Source organism: Scyliorhinus torazame, chromosome 4 (assembly GCF_047496885.1).
Source record: "Scyliorhinus torazame isolate Kashiwa2021f chromosome 4, sScyTor2.1, whole genome shotgun sequence".
Taxonomy (NCBI): Eukaryota; Metazoa; Chordata; class Chondrichthyes; order Carcharhiniformes; family Scyliorhinidae; genus Scyliorhinus; species Scyliorhinus torazame.
In genome coordinates, this window is record NC_092710.1 from 67,333,715 (window position 1) to 67,346,936 (window position 13,222).

The window sequence follows — 13,222 nt, forward strand, 5'->3', positions numbered from 1 at the left end:
TGAGAAATTTGATGAGGAGAAAGTTTGCTCATTGCGCGATGATCCAGTCACAATGTGTTCAACAATGCCGAAGCCAGCGTAAGTGTTGGTGAGAAGTTTGTCAGTTGGAAACATGCAGAAAGTTCTAGGGGAAAGCAAATCCTTACGGCTTGCTGGCAACCGAAAGGGTGGAATTTACAAAAGGCAAATTCGCGCGATCCAGCTTGTTCGCGTTCAGTCAGGAAAGAATACTCAATTCTCCATTCACGACTGGACTAAATTTGGAATCGCCATGGTCACACAAGGTGATCATACGTACATGGCCGGTTAACTCAATGGTTCGAGCGTGGTGCTAATTGACGCCAAGCTCGTTTGATCCTCGTACGAGTCAACAAAACAACTCCGTCACGAAATGATCTGCTTGCCTCGTCTGTTTGCAGGCAACCTGCCCAGTGTTACTGGCGCGGCATTATTACTGACCTGAGGCAGCGCAGAGTCCCTTTTATCTGCTTGGATATCTCTTGGATAATATCTGCCACTTTTTCATTCTTTTACATTTCGGCGCGACAAACGTGTCGGTAACATGCTTCCAAAGTTTCCTAGTCTACAGCGATGACAATTCACGTGGTTCTGAACAATGTCTTACCTCCAATTACTGCAATTTCCAGGCAAATCTGCTCCAGGCAACGTTGGAAATAGCCCCGCCACATGTCAGACGAGCCCACCATTCAGGACTGGAGTGAATTTGGAACCGGCATGGTCACTCCAGCCAATGCTGCATACATGGCCGGTTAGCTCAGATGGTTAGAGCGTGGTGCTAATAACGCCGAGGTCGCGGGTTCGATCCCCGTACTGGCCAACGAAGTAATCACGTCGTGATCTACCGTCCACTTCTGCGGCTAGTTGGAGCGGTATTTTGACTCTGCTGGGGCAGCGCAGAGTCCCCTTTAACTGCTTGGCGCCTCTTGGACAGTATCTTCCACTTTTTCTGTGAAACTGTCGTTCTTTTACAGTTCTGTGTCACAAATGTGTCCAACGTCTCCTAATCAATAGCGAACTCCTGCAGATGACAATTCACGTCGCTCTGAACTGTGTTTTACGTCTCCTTCATTGCAATGTTTCAGGCTAATCTGCTCCAGGCAGCGTTGCTAAAGCCAGCGCACCATGTCATACCAGCCTACCTTGTAATTGCGGTATTGATGAGTTCAGCAACGCTGTGCAGGAATTGTTAACCTCTTGCCAGTAATTTGGCTCAAATGCTGCCACCTTCAACAATCCGATTGCTTAACATGCAGTCGTTTGCTGGCTACGCCAAATAAATTTGATGCTTCGAAATGTCTTTTTCAAAAAGCTGCACTACCCATTTATAATGTGGTGCTAATTACACTGATGTGGATATGCCGGCGTTGGACTGGGGTGAGCACATAAAGAAGTCTTACAACACCAGTTTAAAGTCCAACAGGTTTGTTCCGATGTCACTGGCTTCCGGTGCGCTGCTCCTTCCTCAGGTAATTACACTGAAACACGTCTGGAACGATCAAAATACCTTATGGCGAGAAGTATACTTGTTTGCTAATCTATTGAGAGGTGACGCATGATCTCCCGGTTAAGGTCCTTAGCTTGTAAATCCCCGAACCATTTACCCCAATTTAAAATTCTACTGGCTCATCATCATTTCGTGTTGAAGCGTAGGCGTACATTAACACTGCCAATACGTTACTGTGAAATTTCGATCATAAAGATGAATACATGAGAAATTTGATGAGGAGAAAGTTTGCAGATTGCGCGATGCTCCAGGCACAATGTATTCAACAATGCCGAAGCCAGCGTAAGTGTTGGTGAGAAGTTTGTCAGTTGGAAACATGCAGAAAGTTCTAGGGGAAAGCAAACCCTGACGACTTGCTGGCAGCCTAAAGGGTGGAATTTACAAAAGGCAAATTCGCGCGATCCAGCTAGTTCGCGATCAGTCAGGAAAGAATACTCAATTCTCCATTCACGACTGGACTAAATTTAGAATCGACATGGGCACACGAGATAATCATACTTACATGGTCGGTTAGCTCAATGGTTAGAACGTGGTGCTAATGACGCCAAGGTCGTTCGATCCTCGTACAAGTCAACAAAACAACTCCGTCACGAAATGATCGACTGGCCTCTTATGTTTACAGGTAACCTGCCCAGTGTTACTGACGCGGCATTATTACTGACCTGAGGCAGCGCAGAAACCCTTTTATCTGCTTGACTCCTCTTGGATAATATCTGCCACTTTTTCATTCTTTTACATTTCTGCGCCACAAACGTGTCGGTAACATGTTTCCAAAGTTTCCTAGTCTACAGCGATGACAATACACATCGTTCTGAACAATGTCTAACCTCCAATTACTGCAATTGTCAGGCAAATCTGCTCCAGGCAACGTTGGAAATAGCACCGCAACATGTCAGGCGAGCCCACCATTCAGGACGGAAGTGAATTTGGAAACGGCATGGTCACTCCAGCCAATGACGGCCGGTTAGCTCAGATGGTTAGAGCGTGGTGCTAATAACGCCAAGGTCGCGGGTTCGATCCCCGTACTGGCCAACGAAGTAATCACATCGTGATCTAATGTCCACTTCTACGGCTAGTTGGGGCGGTATTTTGACTCTGCTGGGGCAGCGCAGAGTCCCCTTTAACTGCTTGGCGCCTCTTGGACTGTATCTGCCACTTTTTCTGAGAAACTGTCGTTCTTTTACAGTTCTGTGTCACAAATGTGTCTAACGTCTCCTAATCAATAGCGAACTCCTGCAGATGACAATTCACGTCGCTCTGAACTGTGTTTTACGTCTCCTTCATTGCAATGTTTCAGGCTAATCTGCTCCAGGCAGCGTTGCTAAAGCCAGGGCACCATGTCATACCAGCCTACCTTGTAATTGCGGTATTGATGAGTTCAGCAACGCTGTGCAGGAATTACTAACCCCTTGCCAGTAATTTGGCTCAAATGCTGCCACCTTCAACAATCCGATTGCTTAACATGCAGTCGTTTGCTGGCTACGCCAAATACATTTGATGCTTCGAAATGTCTTTCTCAAAAAGCTGCACTACCCATTTATAATGTGGTGCTAATTACACTGATGTGGATATGCCGCCGTTGGACTGGGGTGAGCACAGAAAGAAGTCTTACAACACCAGGTTAAAGTCCAACAGGTTTGTTCCGATGTCACTAGCTTTCGGTGCGCTGCTCCTTCCTCAGGTAATTACACTGAAACACGTCTGGAACGATCAAAATACCTTAAGGCGAGAAGTATACTTGTTTGCTAATCTATTGAGAGGCGACGCATGATCTCCCGGTTAATGTTCTTAGCTTGTAAATCCCCGAACCATTTACCCCAATTTAAAATTCAGCTGGCTCATCATCATTTCGTGCTGAAGCAGCGGCCGTCCATTCGGACTAATGTGAGCGCCTGTCCTGCAATTGCAAATAATTTGCATGATGTTGAGATGCTGGCGCTGGATACAGAAAGAAGTGTGACAGCAACATGAAGTGTGACAGCAACAGGTTTATTTGAAATCACAAGCTTTGGCAGCGCCGTCCCTTCATCAGTTGAAGAGATGAAGGACCACTTTACCTGATGAAGGGACAGCGCTGCCAAAGCTTACGATTTCAAATCAACCTGTTGGACTTTAATATGGTGTTGTGAGACTTATTACTGAATAATCCGCACGCACTTTATTTCGGCACGGTTACATTTCGACTGAATTTTGAATTCACAGGGTCAGCTGCTTTTACTCTTTCAATGAAGAAACCCGACCAAAGGCTTTGGCAGACAAGTACTGGAAATGTGAGCCGTAGCACATCCCGTGCTAGAATAATAATAATCTTTACTGTCACAAGTAGGCGTACATTAACACTGCCAATAAGTTACTGTGAAATTTCGATCATAAAGATGAAGACATGAGAAATTTGATGAGGAGAAAGTTTGCAGATTGGGCGATGCTCCAGGCACAATGTGTTCAACAATGTCGAAGCCAGCGTAAGTGTTGGTGAGAAGTTTGTCAGTTGGAAACATGCAGAAAGTTCTCGGGGAAAGCAAATCCTTACGGCTTGCTGGCAACCTAAAGGGTGGAATTTACAAAAGGCAAATTCGCGCGATCCAGCTTGTTCGCGATCAGTCAGGAAAGAATACTCAATTCTCCATTCACGACTGGACTAAATTTGGAATCGCCATGGTCACACGAGGTGATCATACGTACATGGCCGGTTAACTCAATGGTTCGAGTGTGGTGCTAATTGACGCCAAGGTCGTTTGATCCTCGTACGAGTCAACAAAACAACTCCGTCACGAAATGATCTGCTTGCCTCGTCTGTTTGCAGGCAACCTGCCCAGTGTTACTGGCGCGGCATTATTACTGACCTGAGGCAGCGCAGAGTCCCTTTTATCTGCTTGACTCCTCTTGGATAATATCTGCCACTTTTTCATTCTTTCACATTTCGGCGCCACAAACGTGTCGGTAACATGCTTCCAAAGTTTCCTAGTCTACAGCGATGACAATGCACGTCGTTCTGAACAATGTCTTACCTCCAATTACTGCAATTTCCAAGCAAATCTGCTCCAGGCAACGTTGGAAATAGCCCCGCAACATGTCAGACGAGCCCACCATTCAGGACTGGAGTGAATTTGGAAACGGCATGGTCACTCCAGCCAATGTTGCATACATGGCCGGTTTGCTCAGATGGTTAGAGCGTGGTGCTAATAACGCCAAGGTCGCGGGTTCGATCCCCGTACTGGCCAACGAAGTAATCACATCGTGATCTAATGTCCACTTCTGCGGCTAGTTGGAGAGGTGTTTTGACTCTGCTGGGGCAGCGCAGAGTCCCCTTTAACTGCTTGGCGCCTCTTGGACAGTATCTGCCACTTTTTCTGAGAAACTGTCGTTCTTTTACAGTTCTGTGTCACAAATGTGTCCAACGTCTCCTAATCAATAGCGAACTCCTGCAGATGACAATTCACGTCGCTCTGAACTGTGTTTTACGTCTCCTTCATTGCAATGTTTCACGCTAATCTGCTCCAGGCAGCGTTGCTAAAGCCAGGGCACCATGTCATACCAGCCTACTTTGTAATTGCGGTATTGATGAGTTCAGCAACGCTGTGCAGGAATTACTAACCTCTTGCCAGTAATTTGGCTCAAATGCTGCCACCTTCAACAATCCGATTGCTTAACATGCAGTCGTTTGCTGGCTACGCCAAATACATTTGATGCTTCGAAATGTCTTTTTCAAAAAGCTGCACTACCCATTTATAATGTGGTGCTAATTACACTGATGTGGATATGCCGGCGTTGGACTGGGGTGAGCACAGAAAGAAGTCTTACAACACCAGGTTAAAGTCCAACAGGTTTGTTCCGATGTCACTAGCTTTCGGTGCGCTGCTCCTTCCTCAGGTAATTACACTGAAACACGTCTGGAACGATCAAAATACCTTAAGGCGAGAAGTATACTTGTTTGCTAATCTATTGAGAGGCGACGCATGATCTCCCGGTTAATGTTCTTAGCTTGTAAATCCCCGAACCATTTACCCCAATTTAAAATTCAGCTGGCTCATCATCATTTCGTGCTGAAGCAGCGGCCGTCCATTCGGACTAATGTGAGCGCCTGTCCTGCAATTGCAAATAATTTGCATGATGTTGAGATGCTGGCGCTGGATACAGAAAGAAGTGTGACAGCAACAAGAAGTGTGACAGCAACAGGTTTATTTGAAATCACAAGCTTTGGCAGCGCCGTCCCTTCATCAGTTGAAGAGATGAAGGACCACTTTACCTGATGAAGGGACAGCGCTGCCAAAGCTTACGATTTCAAATCAACCTGTTGGACTTTAATATGGTGTTGTGAGACTTATTACTGAATATCAGCACGCACTTTATTTCGGCACGGTTACATTTCGACTGAATTTTGAATTCACAGGGTCAGCTGCTTTTACTCTTTCAATGAAGAAACCCGACCAAAGGCTTTGGCGGACAAGTACTGGAAATGTGAGCCGTAGCACATCCCGTGCTAGAATAATAATAATCTTTACTGTCACAAGTAGACGTACATTAACACTGCCAATAAGTTACTGTGAAATTTCGATCATAAAGATGAATACATGAGAAATTTGATGAGGAGAAAGTTTGCAGATTGGGCGATGCTCCAGGCACAATGTGTTCAACAATGTCGAAGCCAGCGTAAGTGTTGGTGAGAAGTTTGTCAGTTGGACACATGCAGAAAGTTCTAGGGGAAAGAAATCCTTACGGCTTGCTGGCAACCTAAAGGGTGGAATTTACAAAAGGCAAATTCGCGCGATCCAGCTTGTTCGCGATCAGTCAGGAAAGAATACTCAATTCTCCATTCACGACTGGACTAAATTTGGAATCGCCATGGTCACATGAGGTGATCATACGTACATGGCCGGTTAACTCAATGGTTCGAGCGTGGTGCTAATTGACGCCAAGGTCGTTTGATCCTCGTACGAGTCAACAAAACAACTCCGTCACGAAATGATCTGCTTGCCTCGTCTGTTTGCAGGCAACCTGCCCAGTGTTACTGGCGCGGCATTATTACTGACCTGAGGCAGCGCAGAGTCCCTTTTATCTGCTTGACTCCTCTTGGATAATATCTGCCACTTTTTCATTCTTTTACATTTCGGCGCCACAAACGTGTCGGTAACATGCTTCCAAAGTTTCCTAGTCTACAGCGATGACAATTCACGTCGTTCTGAACAATGTCTTACCTCTAATTACTGCAATTTCCAGGCAAATCTGCTCCAGGCAACGTTGGAAATAGCCCCGCAACATGTCAGACGAGCCCACCATTCAGGACTGGAGTCAATTTGGAAACGGCATGGTCACTCCAGGCAATGCTGCATACATGGCCGGTTAGCTCAGATGGTTAGAGCGTGGTGCTAATAACGCCAAGGTCGCGGGTTCGATCCCCGTACTGGCCAACGAAGTAATCACATCGTGATCTAATGTCCACTTCTGCGGCTAGTTGGAGCGGTATTTTGACTCTGCTGGGGCAGCGCAGAGTCCCCTTTAACTGCTTGGCGCCTCTTGGACAGTATCTGCCACTTTTTCTGAGAAACTGGCGTTCTTTTACAGTTCTGTGTCACAAATGTGTCCAACGTCTCCTAATCAATAGCGAACTCCTGCAGATGACAATTCACGTCGCTCTGAACTGTGTTTTACGTCTCCTTCATTGCAATGTTTCAGGCTAATGTGCTCCAGGCAGCGTTGCTAAAGCCCGCGCACCATGTCATACCAGCCTACCTTGTAATTGCGGTATTGATGAGTTCAGCAACGCTGTGCAGGAATTACTAACCTCTTGCCAGTAATTTGGCTCAAATGCTGCCACCTTCAACAATCCGATTGCTTAACATGCAGTCGTTTGCTGGCTACGCCAAATACATTTGATGCTTCGAAATGTCTTTTTCAAAAAGCTGCACTACCCATTTATAATGTGGTGCTAATTACACTGATGTGGATATGCCGGCGTTGGACTGGGGTGAGCACAGAAAGAAGTCTTACAACACCAGGTTAATGTCCAACAGGTTTGTTCCGATGTCACTAGCTTTCGGTGCGCTGCTCCTTCCTCAGGTAATTACACTGAAACACGTCTGGAACGATCAAAATACCTTAAGGCGAGAAGTATACTTGTTTGCTAATCTATTGAGAGGCGACGCATGATCTCCCGGTTAATGTTCTTAGCTTGTAAATCCCCGAACCATTTTCCCCAATTTAAAATTCAGCTGGCTCATCATCATTTCGTGCTGAAGCAGCGGCCGTCCATTCGGACTAATGTGAGCGCCTGTCCTGCAATTGCAAATAATTTGCATGATGTTGAGATGCTGGCGCTGGATACAGAAAGAAGTGTGACAGCAACATGAAGTGTGACAGCAACAGGTTTATTTGAAATCACAAGCTTTGGCAGCGCCGTCCCTTCATCAGTTGAAGAGATGAAGGACCACTTTACCTGATGAAGGGACAGCGCTGCCAAAGCTTACGATTTCAAATCAAACTGTTGGACTTTAATATGGTGTTGTGAGAATTCTTACTGAATAATCCGCACGCACTTTATTGCGGCACGGTTACATTTCGACTGAATTTTGAATTCACAGGGTCAGCAGCTTTTACTCTTTCAATGAAGAAACACGTCCAAAGGCTTTTGCGGACAAGTACTGGAAATGTGAGCCGTAGCACATCCCGTATTAGAATAATAATGATCTTTACTGTCACAAGTAGGCGTACAGTAACACTGCCAATAAGTTACTGTGAAATTTCGATCATAAAGACGAATACATGAGAAATTTGATGAGGAGAAAGTTTGCTCATTGCGCGATGATCCAGTCACAATGTGTTCAACAATGCCGAAGCCAGCGTAAGTGTTGGTGAGAAGTTTGTCAGTTGGAAACATGCAGAAAGTTCTAGGGGAAAGCAAATCCTTACGGCTTGCTGGCAACCGAAAGGGTGGAATTTACAAAAGGCAAATTCGCGCGATCCAGCTTGTTCGCGTTCAGTCAGGAAAGAATACTCACTTCTCCATTCACGACTGGACTAAATTTGGAATCGCCATGGTCACACGAGGTGATCATACGTACATGGCCGGTTAACTCAATGGTTCGAGCGTGGTGCTAATTGACGCCAAGCTCGTTTGATCCTCGTACGAGTCAACAAAACAACTCCGTCACGAAATGATCTGCTTGCCTCGTCTGCTTGCAGGCAACCTGCCCAGTGTTACTGGCGCGGCATTATTACTGACCTGAGGCAGCGCAGAGTCCCTTTTATCTGCTTGACTCCTCTTGGATAATATCTGCCACTTTTTCATTCTTTCACATTTAGGCGCCACAAACGTGTCGGTAACATGCTTCCAAAGTTTCCTAGTCTACAGCGATGACAATGCACGTCGTTCTGAACAATGTCTTACCTCCAATTACTGCAATTTCCAGGCAAATCTGCTCCAGGCAACGTTGGAAATAGCCCCGCAACATGTCAGACGAGCCCACCATTCAGGACTGGAGTGAATTTGGAAACGGCATGGTCACTCCAGCCAATGCTGCATACATGGCCGGTTAGCTCAGATGGTTAGAGCGTGGTGCTAATAATGCCAAGTCGCGGGTTCGATCCCCGTACTGGCCAACGAAGTAATTACATCGTGATCTAATGTCCGCTTCTGCTACTAGTTGAAGCAGAATTTTGACTCTGCTGGGGCAGCGCAGAGTCCCCTTTAACTGCTTGACGCCTCTTGGACAGTATCTGCCACTTTTTCTGAGAAACTGTCGTTCTTTTACAGTTCTGTGTCACAAATGTGTCCAACGTCTCCTAATCAATAGCGAACTCCTGCAGATGACAATTCACGTCGCTCTGAACTGTGTTTTACGTCTCCTTCATTGCAATGTTTCAGGCTAATGTGCTCCAGGCAGCGTTGCTAAAGCCAGGGCACCATGTCATACCAGCCTACCTTGTAATTGCGGTATTGATGAGTTCAGCAACGCTGTGCAGGAATTACTAACCTCTTGCCAGTAATTTGGCTCAAATGCTGCCACCTTCAACAATCCGATTGCTTAACATGCAGTCGTTTGCTGGCTACGCCAAATACATTTGATGCTTCGAAATGTCTTTTTCAAAAAGCTGCACTACCCATTTATAATGTGGTGCTAATTACACTGATGTGGATATGCCGGCGTTGGACTGGGGTGAGCACAGAAAGAAGTCTTACAACACCAGGTTAATGTCCAACAGGTTTGTTCCGATGTCACTAGCTTTCGGTGCGCTGCTCCTTCCTCAGGTAATTACACTGAAACACGTCTGGAACGATCAAAATACCTTAAGGCGAGAAGTATACTTGTTTGCTAATCTATTGAGAGGCGACGCATGATCTCCCGGTTAATGTTCTTAGCTTGTAAATCCCCGAACCATTTACCCCAATTTAAAATTCAGCTGGCTCATCATCATTTCGTGCTGAAGCAGCGGCCGTCCATTCGGACTAATGTGAGCGCCTGTCCTGCAATTGCAAATAATTTGCATGATGTTGAGATGCTGGCGCTGGATACAGAAAGAAGTGTGACAGCAACATGAAGTGTGACAGCAACAGGTTTATTTGAAATCACAAGCTTTGGCAGCGCCGTCCCTTCATCAGTTGAAGAGATGAAGGACCACTTTACCTGATGAAGGGACAGCGCTGCCAAAGCTTACGATTTCAAATCAAACTGTTGGACTTTAATATGGTGTTGTCAGAATTCTTACTGAATAATCCGCACGCACTTTATTGCGGCACGGTTACATTTCGACTGAATTTTGAATTCACAGGGTCAGCAGCTTTTACTCTTTCAATGAAGAAACCCGTCCAAAGGCTTTTGCGGACAAGTACTGGAAATGTGAGCCGTAGCACATCCCGTATTAGAATAATAATGATCTTTACTGTCACAAGTAGGCGTACAGTAACACTGCCAATAAGTTACTGTGAAATTTCGATCATAAAGACGAATACATGAGAAATTTGATGAGGAGAAAGTTTGCTCATTGCGCGATGATCCAGTCACAATGTGTTCAACAATGCCGAAGCCAGCGTAAGTGTTGGTGAGAAGTTTGTCAGTTGGAAACATGCAAAAAGTTCTAGGGGAAAGCAAATCCTTACGGCTTGCTGGCAACCGAAAGGGTGGAATTTACAAAAGGCAAATTCGCGCGATCCAGCTTGTTCGCGTTCAGTCAGGAAAGAATACTCAAATCTCCATTCACGACTGGACTAAATTTGGAATCGCCATGGTCACACAAGGTGATCATACGTACATGGCCGGTTAACTCAATGGTTCGAGCGTGGTGCTAATTGACGCCAAGCTCGTTTGATCCTCGTACGAGTCAACAAAACAACTCCGTCACGAAATGATCTGCTTGCCTCGTCTGTTTGCAGGCAACCTGCCCAGTGTTACTGGCGCGGCATTATTACTGACCTGAGGCAGCGCAGAGTCCCTTTTATCTGCTTGGATATCTCTTGGATAATATCTGCCACTTTTTCATTCTTTTACATTTCGGCGCGACAAACGTGTCGGTAACATGCTTCCAAAGTTTCCTAGTGTACAGCGATGACAATTCACGTGGTTCTGAACAATGTCTTACCTCCAATTACTGCAATTTCCAGGCAAATCTGCTCCAGGCAACGTTGGAAATAGCCCCGCCACATGTCAGACGAGCCCACCATTCAGGACTGGAGTGAATTTGGAACCGGCATGGTCACTCCAGCCAAAGATGCATACATGGCCGGTTAGCTCAGATGGTTAGAGCGTGGTGCTAATAACGCCGCGGTCGCGGGTTCGATCCCCGTACTGGCCAACGAAGTAATCACGTCGTGATCTACCGTCCACTTCTGCGGCTAGTTGGAGCGGTATTTTGACTCTGCTGGGGCAGCGCAGAGTCCCCTTTAACTGCTTGGCGCCTCTTGGACAGTATCTTCCACTTTTTCTGTGAAACTGTCGTTCTTTTACAGTTCTGTGTCACAAATGTGTCCAACGTCTCCTAATCAATAGCGAACTCCTGCAGATGACAATTCACGTCGCTCTGAACTGTGTTTTACGTCTCCTTCATTGCAATGTTTCAGGCTAATCTGCTCCAGGCAGCGTTGCTAAAGCCAGCGCACCATGTCATACCAGCCTACCTTGTAATTGCGGTATTGATGAGTTCAGCAACGCTGTGCAGGAATTGTTAACCTCTTGCCAGTAATTTGGCTCAAATGCTGCCACCTTCAACAATCCGATTGCTTAACATGCAGTCGTTTGCTGGCTACGCCAAATACATTTGATGCTTCGAAATGTCTTTTTCAAAAAGCTGCACTACCCATTTATAATGTGGTGCTAATTACACTGATGTGGATATGCCGGCGTTGGACTGGGGTGAGCACATAAAGAAGTCTTACAACACCAGTTTAAAGTCCAACAGGTTTGTTCCGATGTCACTGGCTTCCGGTGCGCTGCTCCTTCCTCAGGTAATTACACTGAAACACGTCTGGAACGATCAAAATACCTTATGGCGAGAAGTATACTTGTTTGCTAATCTATTGAGAGGTGACGCATGATCTCCCGGTTAAGGTCCTTAGCTTGTAAATCCCCGAACCATTTACCCCAATTTAAAATTCTACTGGCTCATCATCATTTCGTGTTGAAGCGTAGGCGTACATTAACACTGCCAATACGTTACTGTGAAATTTCGATCATAAAGATGAATACATGAGAAATTTGATGAGGAGAAAGTTTGCAGATTGCGCGATGCTCCAGGCACAATGTATTCAACAATGCCGAAGCCAGCGTAAGTGTTGGTGAGAAGTTTGTCAGTTGGAAACATGCAGAAAGTTCTAGGGGAAAGCAAACCCTTACGACTTGCTGGCAGCCTAAAGGGTGGAATTTACAAAAGGCAAATTCGCGCGATCCAGCTAGTTCGCGATCAGTCAGGAAAGAATACTCAATTCTCCATTCACGACTGGACTAAATTTAGAATCGACATGGGCACACGAGATAATCATACTTACATGGTCGGTTAGCTCAATGGTTAGAACGTGGTGCTAATGACGCCAAGGTCGTTCGATCCTCGTCCAAGTCAACAAAACAACTCCGTCACGAAATGATCGACTGGCTTCTTATGTTTACAGGTAACCTGCCCAGTGTTACTGACGCGGCATTATTACTGACCTGAGGCAGCGCAGAAACCCTTTTATCTGCTTGACTCCTCTTGGATAATATCTGCCACTTTTTCATTCTTTTACATTTCTGCGCCACAAACGTGTCGGTAACATGTTTCCAAAGTTTCCTAGTCTACAGCGATGACAATACACATCGTTCTGAACAATGTCTTACCTCCAATTACTGCAATTGTCAGGCAAATCTGCTCCAGGCAACGTTGGAAATAGCACCGCAACATGTCAGGCGAGCCCACCATTCAGGACGGAAGTGAATTTGGAAACGGCATGGTCACTCCAGCCAATGATGGCCGGTTAGCTCAGATGGTTAGAGCGTGGTGCTAACAACGCCAAGGTCGCGGGTTCGATCCCCGTACTGGCCAACGAAGTAATCGCATCGTGATCTAATGTCCACTTCTACGGCTAGTTGGAGCGGTATTTTGACTCTGCTGGGGCAGCGCAGAGTCCCCTTTAACTGCTTGGCGCCTCTTGGACAGTATCTGCCACTTTTTCTGAGAAACTGTCGTTCTTTTACAGTTCTGTGTCACAAATGTGTCTAACGTCTCCTAATCAAT

The 13,222-nt window shown here is 46.0% G+C and overlaps 7 non-coding genes across 7 annotated transcripts; all 7 read left to right on the forward strand.

Annotated features, from left to right (window-relative positions):
* Positions 1–764: 764 nt before the first annotated feature.
* Positions 765–838, forward strand: trnai-aau (transfer RNA isoleucine (anticodon AAU)). The gene has a single exon. It is a non-coding gene; the product is annotated as a tRNA-Ile (tRNA).
* A 1,645-nt stretch (positions 839–2,483) lies between these two features.
* On the forward strand, positions 2,484–2,557 carry trnai-aau (transfer RNA isoleucine (anticodon AAU)). The gene has a single exon. It is a non-coding gene; the product is annotated as a tRNA-Ile (tRNA).
* Positions 2,558–4,672: 2,115 nt separating this feature from the next.
* On the forward strand, positions 4,673–4,746 carry trnai-aau (transfer RNA isoleucine (anticodon AAU)). The gene has a single exon. It is a non-coding gene; the product is annotated as a tRNA-Ile (tRNA).
* A 2,113-nt stretch (positions 4,747–6,859) lies between these two features.
* Positions 6,860–6,933, forward strand: trnai-aau (transfer RNA isoleucine (anticodon AAU)). The gene has a single exon. It is a non-coding gene; the product is annotated as a tRNA-Ile (tRNA).
* A 2,115-nt stretch (positions 6,934–9,048) lies between these two features.
* On the forward strand, positions 9,049–9,121 carry trnai-aau (transfer RNA isoleucine (anticodon AAU)). Its single transcript has one exon. It is a non-coding gene; the product is annotated as a tRNA-Ile (tRNA).
* Positions 9,122–11,237: 2,116 nt separating this feature from the next.
* trnai-aau (transfer RNA isoleucine (anticodon AAU)) lies at positions 11,238–11,311 on the forward strand. Its single transcript has one exon. It is a non-coding gene; the product is annotated as a tRNA-Ile (tRNA).
* Positions 11,312–12,956: 1,645 nt separating this feature from the next.
* Positions 12,957–13,030, forward strand: trnav-aac (transfer RNA valine (anticodon AAC)). Its single transcript has one exon. It is a non-coding gene; the product is annotated as a tRNA-Val (tRNA).
* Positions 13,031–13,222: the final 192 nt, after the last annotated feature.